The sequence below is a fragment of the Trichechus manatus genome, unplaced genomic scaffold (genome assembly GCF_000243295.1).
Source record: "Trichechus manatus latirostris isolate Lorelei unplaced genomic scaffold, TriManLat1.0 scaffold00048, whole genome shotgun sequence".
NCBI lineage: Eukaryota > Metazoa > Chordata > Mammalia > Sirenia > Trichechidae > Trichechus > Trichechus manatus.
Window position 1 is genome coordinate 6,499,096 of NW_004443984.1, and position 9,911 is coordinate 6,509,006.

Sequence of the window (9,911 nt, forward strand, 5' to 3'; positions counted from 1 at the left end):
GTAAAGTAGAGGGTCAGTGAAAAAGAGGAAGATCCACAGCAAGATGGATTGACACAGTGGCTGTGACAATGGGCTCAAACATAGTAATAATCGTGAGGGTGGTGCAGGACTAGGCAGTGTTTCACTCTGTTGTACATAGGGTCGCTATGAGTCAGAAACCACTTGATGACCCCTAACAACAAAGTGCTAGGTCAGAGGTTTGGCCACTTCCAGATTTTATAGTTAAAGAAATTAAGATGAAAGACTGACTTGCTCAAGATACTGATTAGATTTCAAATCTTGGACTCAGAGATAGATGGATGGATGGATAAATGGATGGATGGACAGATGGACAGATGGGCGGACAGATGGACAGACATTCATAAACAGACCCATTTTAAAACTTTTCAGTTTTCCCCACATATATTATTTAACCTTCATGACACTCCCAGGAGGTAGACCGGAGACCTTTGTTTTACAGAAGAGAAAACTGAGGCTGAGGGAGGCTCGATGCAGGGGAGAGCATGAGATGAAATAACAGCTGTGAACGCACTTTCTAAAACACAAAGCCCTCTCCACATTTGTGGTGAACGATTTCCCCATCCTGGGCTCGCTCATCCTTACCACACAGCTTCTAGAAAAAGAACAGACATGAATTCCTCTGTGGCGGATTTGTTCTACTGCAACAAATCTTTATCACAGAGCCTTGGTTTTTTGTTTTGTTTTGTTTCTTCCTACAAAAGGATGAGACTCTGGCTCCTGAGGAGACATTAAACCCATACATCTTCCTTGTTTCTAGCAAGGTTTTATGACTCACTTAGTTAAAATAAAGACCCTTCAGAAAGGGGAGGTGACTGATCTTCCTACAAAGTGAATGAGCCCTGGGTAGGAAGCCCTCATTAAGAGTGATGAGAAGAGCACCTGCTGTGGGCCAGCCGCTGTGCCAGGAGGGTCATCCTGACTTCTCTGAATCCGCATGACAATCCTGAGAGAGAGGGGTTGCTACCCCAATTTCCAGATGAGGAAAAGAGGCCCAGGAGGTGCAATGACTGGCCTCAGATCCCACAGTCGGTATTGTTTGGTGGGAAGGAACAGAAAATCCTCTGTCTTACTATGATGTTCCAGGGCCTGCTGTGTCCATTGGAACTGGCTCAGCTGGGAAAAGTATGAAAGTGTGAGTTGGTACAAATGAGGTTAATTAGGTGCAGAGGTCGCTCATAGGCATCCAAGGAGAGGAAGGGGTGTCACCAGGCCTGGAAGGCTCCTTTCCTCCTCCTTTCCTGGGGCAGGTGGTTCCTCTCTTTCTGCTTCTCTCTGTTGTATTCTCCTGCTTCTCTCTGCAGACCTGTTTGCTGTGTTTACTTGTGTCTTCTTGACTCCAGCCTCAGATCCTTGGCCTTCAGGGTTGAGTGGCTTCCTTCCATCATCTGTCTGGTCCAGCCACTCACAGTTTCTATCTAAGTTCCCAAGAGAGAATCTGATTGGTTCATTTGAGGTCACATGTCTGCTCTGCTCCAGTAAGCTGTAGCTGTAGCTGTTCTATGGAACAGGTTGGGACTAGGACCCAGGTCTGTCTGTCTGCTTATTCTCCTCTACCTTTCCATCTTTATTATCATCATTACATTTGTTCAGGATTTTATAGTTTACTGATCTTACTGGAACCACTCAATACCCCTTTGAGGCAGCATAGCCATGCTTCTGTTCCCATTTTACCAAGGAGGAAACAGGGCCAAAGAAACATTGTGACTTGCCTGAGTCCCTGGTGGTGCAAATGATTAATGTGCCTGACTGATAACAGAAAGATTGGAAGTTCTGGTCCACTCAGAGGCACCTCAGAAGAAAGTCCTAGTGATCTACTTCTGAAAAATCAGCCACTGAAAACCCTGTGGAGCACACATGGGGTCACCGTGAGTCAGAATCAACTCAACGGCAACTGGTACTGTTATGATTGCCTAGCTACTCTATGGCAGAGCTGGAACCAAAACCCAAATCTGGACTAAAATACATCAATAGGTACTAATGCATCAATATATATCAATGTACTATTGCTGGTAGTGTGGGTCCCTTTCTTCATAATGTACAAAATTAATTGTTTAAGAGAAGTTACATATATATACATATAAACACACATATGTACGTGTATGTATATATATGCGTATGTGTGTGTGTGTACACATACACACACATATATATACATATATATACACACACATATATATTTGTAACTTTTCTTTTACCATATATATATTCCAGTTGCCTTTGAGTCAACTTCAACTCATGGCAACCCCGTATGTGTCAAAGTAGAATTATGTTCCATAGGGTTTTCAATGGCTGATTTTTTGGAAGTAGAGCACCAAGCCTTTCTTTCAAGGTGCCTCTGGGTGGACTTGAACCTCCAACTTTTCGGTTAACAGCCGAGCACATTAATAGTCCACCCAGGGACTCCATTATTCCCTATAAAAAAGTATACACAACATATGCACAGGTTAAAGAATAATCATAAACACCCATGTACCCACCACCCGCCTTAAAAATATGACATCCTTGATACCTTTGAGGCCCCTCCACAATTATGTTCCAGTTTCCTCCCTCTCCAGGGGTAACCATTATTCCAAATTTTATATATATTATTCTTTTGCTTTTCCTATGGTTTTGCCACATTTATTTATATCCTTAAACAGTTTGTTTCTTTTTGCATATTTTTGACTTTGACGCTCAGTGTTATGCTTGTGAGAATCTCCCATTTTGAGACGTGTAGCTTCGGTTTACTGATTTGTGCTTCTCGGTAGCGCTGCAGAGTAGGAATATGCCACATTTTACCATTCTGCTGTTGATGGGGGTTTGGGTTGTTTCTAGTTGTTTGCTATTACAATCAGTGCTGCTATGACCATTATTCCTGTCTCCTGGTGAACACATACAGGAGTTTCTCTATCATGTGTAAAGAGCCCTGGTGGCACAGTGATTAAGCAGTCATCTGCTAACTGAAAGGCCGGTGGTTCAAACCCACAAACTGCTCCGCGGGAGAAAGATGTAGCAGTCTGCTTCCATAAAGAATTTACAGCCTTGGAAACCCTACGGGGCAGTTCTACTGTGTCCTGCAGGATCACTATGAATTGGAATTGACTTGATTTAACAGTGGGTTTAGATTCTTTTTTTTTGGTCTATGATGTGTACCTGGGAGTAGAACTACTGGGTCATAAGCTAGTCATCACATCTTCAGCTTTATGAGAGAATACCAGATTGTTTGCTAAAGGGCTCCAATTTATACTGTCCTAGTAGTGTGTGGCACAGTGGCTAAGAGCTACAGTGAGCTACAGCTGCTAACCAAAAGGTCAGTGGTTCAAATCTACCAGCTGCTCCTTGGAAACCCTATAGGGCAGTTCTACTCTGTCCTATAGGGTCGCTATGAGTAGAAATCGACTCGATGACAATGGGTTTTAGTAGTGGGTAGGAGCCCAGATGGTGCAGTGGTTAAGAGATCAGCTGCTTACCAAAAGGTCAGCAGTTTAAATCCACCAGCTGCTTCTTGGGAACCCTGTGCGGCAGTTCTGCTCTGTCCTTTGGGGTCGCTGTGAGTTGGAGCTGACTCAGCGGCAAAGGGTTTGGTTGTTTTTTGTTTTTTGTTTTAGGAGTGGGTAGGAGCCTTGGTGGCACAGTGGTTCAGCGCTGAGCTGCTAACTAAAAGGTCAACGATTTGAACCCACCAGCTGCTCCACGGGAGAAAGATGGGGCAATTTGCTTCTGTAAAGATTTACAGCCTTGAAAACCCCATGTGGCAGTTTTTCTCTGTCCTATAGGGTTGCTATGAGTCGGAATCAACTCGATGGCAATGGGTTTGGTTTTTTTTGTTTCAGTGGGTGGGGTAAGGTCCCTGGGTGGCACAAATGGTTTGCAGTTGACTGATTCAAACCCATCCAGCAGTGCCATGGAAGAAAGATCTGGCAATCTCTTTCCATAAAGATTGCAGCCAAGAAAACCCTGTGGAGCAGTTCTACTCTGTAACACATGGGGTTGCCTTGAGTCAGAATCGACTTGAAGGCAATTTTGTTTTCTTTAAAGTAATGAGTGGGAGTCCCTGGGTAGTGCAAATGGTTAAGTGCTCAGCTACTAACCGTAAGGTTGGCAGTTTGAATCCACCCAGAGGCGCCTCAGCAGAAAAGCCTGGTGGTCTTCATCCAAAAGATCACAGCCATTGCAAACCCTATGGAGCACAGATTTGCTCTGATGCACATGAGGTCGCCATGAGTCCGAATAAACTCGACAGCAATTGGAAAGATAGTGGTGGCAGTTGCTGTTGCTCCACACCCTTACCAACACCTGGCGTGGTTAGACTGTAAAATTCTTAGCAGTCTGCTGGGTGAAAATGCTGTCTCACTGCCATTTAAATTTGCATTTTTTTATTTTTTGAAGTGTGATGGGAGAGAGGTAGTTGCTTGTAGAACTAGAGTCTGTGAGTCTAAAGACTACTGGATTATGGGAAGTTCCCCCAACTTTGCTCAGGATGGGGAAGGACAAACAGGCAGGAGAGGAGGGAGAAGGAGCAGAAAGGCCTCAGAGTTGTGTAGCTGCCTGCAAAACTAGCAACCTTTCTGACTGAGGCCATCCACCTTGTCCCTGCCCTTCTTATCAAGAGGTCACCAAAAGGCTGAGGGCTTGCTCACCCACCAGCCGCTCAGGCCTTGCTGAGCCCACACCTTTCACTGAAATGAGCTCACTGGAATGCCTGGAACCCAGGGAGTGACCGTATGAGTTTATGGAGCAAGCACACCAGCCTTCTCTGGGAAATGACGCCACCTCATGTACCCAGACTGTCTGGAGGGAAGAAACTTCCAAACAGTCCAACTCAACTTCACATTTTCCGTGTGAACCAAAGTAGAGGTTTTTGGGGTGGAGCATGTGGTGCGTGGCGGCAGGAGGGATCATCACTGTCACCTATCACCGGGGATCCCAAACTGGCTTCACTTCTGGAAGCATGTACGCCTTAAGGCTTTTCTTCCTGAATTGAGGCAGTGTGGAGAAGAGTGGAAATTTTGAGAGCGGGTTCAGGACCTGGTTCTTCTACTTGCAGCTGGGTGACCTTGGGCAGACGCCGTCACCTCTTGAAGTTGGCTCATTTGTAAGCTAAGGGTCATACTGCCCACTCCACAGGTGGGGTGACTCTTAGCCCCAAGGCTAGCTCAGTGCCTGGTACCTGGCAAGAACTCCACAAAAAGATGATTATAAATAATATCCTTAAAACCTTGGGAGTGTTTTGGAGCAGATGGCTTAGGATTGGTTTTCTGAAAGCAAGGCTGTTTCTCTTCCTCTGGGCAGATATTCTTTCAGATGAAGCACCCGCAAGTTTGGGGAGTGGGAAGGAAACTACTGCATTGCTAGCTTAGCTGCTTAATGTTTTAAAAATCAGTCAACAGACACCGACTGAGCCTTCCCAACAAAGCCCTGGGCTGAGCTGTGGACATGGAAGTAGGATGGTAATGATTCTTAACTCTGCATTTTACTGGGTATCAAGGGCCAGCTCTGCCAGGAGCAACAGAAACCCCACAGCAGTCCTGGGTGCAGGTGGGATGGCCGTTATTATCCCCGCAGTTTTAAGGAAGAAATCTGTGACTTAGAAAGGGGAAGAGACTTGGCCAACGTCACACAGCATGTCAGGAATAGAATGGGAGCTAGCGCCCAGATGTCCCCAGACCAAGGCAACTTACTTTGTGCCCTGCTGCCTCCCTGGCACCAGTCACCCCCTGAGCCTCATCACCTGACTGTCTGCTCTCTGCACTCCAGCCCGGCCAGTCTTTTAGCCATCCTCTGACCATGCCTTGCCCTTTCTAACTTGTGGACCTTTGCTCCTGCCTTTCCTGCCACCAGGAATTCTATCCCTCCTGCCTTTGACTGTTGAAATCCTTCCCCTTAATGCAGCTACACAGTGGCATAACATGTGGCCCTTAAGAAGGATGTTGTGGGATTGAGTGATGGAAAATTGTTCAAATATATTAAGTTGGAAAACCTACAAACTGCAAAACAAATTTGTACATAATCATAATGATCACTTTTAAGAAATATTTTATTTGTTGTTGAAAATGTACAGAGCAAAACATACACCAATTCTATAATTTCTGCATGTACAATTAAGTGACGTTGATTATATTCTTCAAGTTGTGCAACCATTCTCACCCTCCTTTTTGGAGTTATTCCTCCACCATTAATATGAATTCACCACATTAATATGACCTCACCCCCTAAGTTTCTTCTCTAACCTTTTGAGTTGCTGTTGTCAATTTGATCCCATATAGATAGTTCTTAAAAGAGCACAATGCTGGAGGCAGGGCCAAGATGGTGGAGTAGTCAGATGCTTCCTGTGATCCCTTTTACAACAAAGACCCAAAAAAACAAGTGAATCATTTATATATGACAATCTAGGAGCCCTGAACATCAAAGACAAAGTTGAGGAGTTGGACTGAGTGGCAGGGGGAGGGAGAGACAGTTCAGAAGCAGCAAGGATTTGCCAGACCTGACCTGGCTGGCACCCTGCAGGCTGGATCGGCCAGCACACATAGGCTAAGGCAAGCAGTGGTGCTTGGGAGGCATTTTCCACACTGGGAGAAGCCGAGCAGCAGAGAGTCTATGCAGGCGTCCAGACCCAGGAAGAAACGGCACTGAATCTGTGAAAGTTAAGTGCAAGCATCTAACCTACCATGCAGGATCAAAAAAATCCTTCCCCCTCTGGGAAGTACGTCTCTCCCATTTATCCACCCCCTTCCTGCTGTCCTCCGGTCCTGGTCTGGCTTCAGCGATAGCCATTCCCCCTGGGCCGGAAGTGGGAGCCATGGTGTGCCATGAGCCATTCTCCCAGCTTTGGAGAGGGAACAAATTAACAAACAGGGAAGAATAATCTGCCAGCTCCCCTAAATTGAGAAATCAGGGCAGACACAGCCTCTTTGCCTAAGCACAGGCATAAGGGGTCCACGGACTTTGAATACCTTTCACACCTGCCTAGACCTGTGTGGGCCCACTTCAACAGCGTAGGCTCTTATTAGTATAGTACAACAGGGTATACACCTGAAGCCTATTTTCAACCGCCACAGCTAAGGGAGAATGGCAGATTCATGGCATTTGACACCACCCTGCCTATGAAGCAGGGTCCTCGCCTACCCACATCAGGGGCTTGAGGACTGGTGGCTCCACGCACTCCACCTAGCCACCCATGACAGGGATCTGAGAAGAAGTGGCACCTCCCAGTCCTTACAGCCAGCAGCATTGATTGCCCATAGTCTGGCTGCAAAACCCACCCACCTACACGCTCTAGGGAACAGGGACATGCCTTCCACCCAGGCATTCAGGGGCAGCTGCCAGCCCCCTACCTTGCTCAGCACATAACCCCCTACTGCAGTCAGATACCTGTGCCTACTCCAATCATCCCTACATAGCCATGCCTGTGTTGGACTGTAGGTGAGGGCCTGCACCACACACTCAGTGACCAATGACCTGGATACCTGAGCTGAATCCACACAAGAAAAGGAAATGGACTCCTGGGCTCACATACCTAGTATCAACTCTAACCACCTGGTCACAAGACATGAGAGCTTCAGAGATGCCAATAATCAAACTAGCTCGTATGACCAGCCTATCTGGGCTATCAAAACAAGAAGCTTGGACACAGTAAGCAAAAATAAAATAAATAAATATAATAACTTATTGATGGCTCGGAGACAACAGTCAATATCAAATCACATAAAGAGGCAGACCATGATGGCTTCAGCAAGTGACCAAAACAGAGAACCAAGAAACCTCCTGGAGGAAAAGAAGATCTTGGAATTACCAGAGGTAGAATTAAAAAGATTAATATACAGAGCTCTTCAAGACATCAGGAAGGAGATCAGGCAAAACGCAGACCAAGCAAAGGAACACACAGACAAAGCAACAGAGGAACTTAAGAAGGTTTTACAGGAACATAATGACAAATTTAACAGGCTGCAAGACTCCATAGAGAGACAGCAAATAGAAATCCAAAAGATTAACAATAAAATTTCAGAATTAGACAACTCAATAAGAAGTCATAGGAGCAGAATTGAGGCAATGGAAGTCAGAATTAGTGAGATTGAAGATAAAGCACTTGACACCAATTTATTTGAGAAAAAAGCATATAAAAGAATTTTAAAAAATGAAGAAACCCTAAGAATTATGTGGGACTCTATCAAGAGGAATAACCTATGAGTGATTGGAGTACCAGAACAGGGGGGTATAACAGAAAATACAGAGAGAATTGTTGAAGATTTGTTGGCAGAAAACTTCCCTGATATTGTGAAAGATGAGAAGATATCTATCCAAGATGCTCTTCGAACCCCACACAGGGTAGATCCCAAAAGAAAGTCACCAAGACATATTATAATCAAACTTGCCAAAACCAAAGATAAAGAGAGAATTTTAAGAGCTGCTGGGCATAAATGAAAAGTCATCTACAAAGGAGAGTCAATAAGACTAAGCTCGGACTACTCAGCAGAAACCTTGCAGGCAAGAAAGCAATGGGATGACACATATAAAGCCTTGAAGGAAAAAACTGCCAGCCAAGAATTATATATCCAGCAAAACTGTCTCTCAGATATGATGGTGAAATTAGGGCATTTCCAGATAAAAGAAGTTTAGGGCATTTGTAAAAACCAAACCAAAATTACAAGATGTGCTAAAAGGAGTCCTCTGGTTAGAAAATCAATCACATCAGATAACAAGCCAAGAGTAGAACGCAGGACAGAGCAACCAGATATCAACCCAGATAGGGAAGTCACAAAAATAAGTCAAAGCTAAAACACTGAAAATAGGGAAACAGAGACATCAATATGAAAAGATGACAACATTAAAACAGAAAAGAGGGACTAAATAATGTAGTCATAGATCGTTCATATGGAGAGGAAGTCAAGGCAATATAAAGAAGTAAAAAATTGGTTTAAACTTAGAAAAATAGAGGTAAATATTAAGGTAACCACAAAGGAAACTAATAGCCCTACACATCAAAATAACAAACAAGAAAAACATAAAGACTCAGCAAATACAAAATCAACAACAATGAAAATGCGTACAGAAAAACAACTCAACACAGAAGAAACTAGCAACAACGCACTCAAAAAATACATGAAAATGGCAACACTAAACTCATACCTATCAATAATTACGCTGAATATTAACGGACTAAATGCACCAGTAAAGAGAGAGTGACAGAATGGATTAAAAAAAAAAGATCCATCTATATGCTGCCTACAAGAGATACACTTTAGACTCAAAGACATAAACAAACTAAAACTGAAAGCATGGGAAAAAAATACATCAAGCAAACAACAATCAAAAAAGAGCAGGGGTGGCAGTATTAATCTCTGACAAAACAGACTTTTAAAGTAAAAGCCACCACAAAGGTTAAGGAAGGACACTATATAATGATTAAAGGGTCAATACACCAGGAGGCCATAACCATAATAAATATTTATGCAGCCAATGACAAGGCTCCAAAATACATAAAACAAACTCTAACAGCATTGAAAAGAGAAATAGATAGCTCCACAATAAAAGTAGGAGACTTCAACACACCATTTTTGGTGAAAGACAAAACATCCAGAAAGGAGCTCAATAAAGACACGGAAGATCTAAATGCCACAATCAACCAACCTGATTTCATAGACATATATAGAACACTCCACCCAACAGCAGCCAAGTATACTTTATTTTCCAATGCACATGGAACATTCTCCAGAATAGACTACATATTAGGCCACAAAGCAAGCCTTAACAGAATCCAAAACATCAAAATATTACAAAGCATCTTTTCTGACCATAAAGCCATAAAAGTAGAAATCAATAACAGAAAAAGCAAGGAAAAAAATCAAATACATGGAAACTGAACAACACCTTACTCAAAAACTACTGAGTTATAGAAGAAATCAAGGACACGA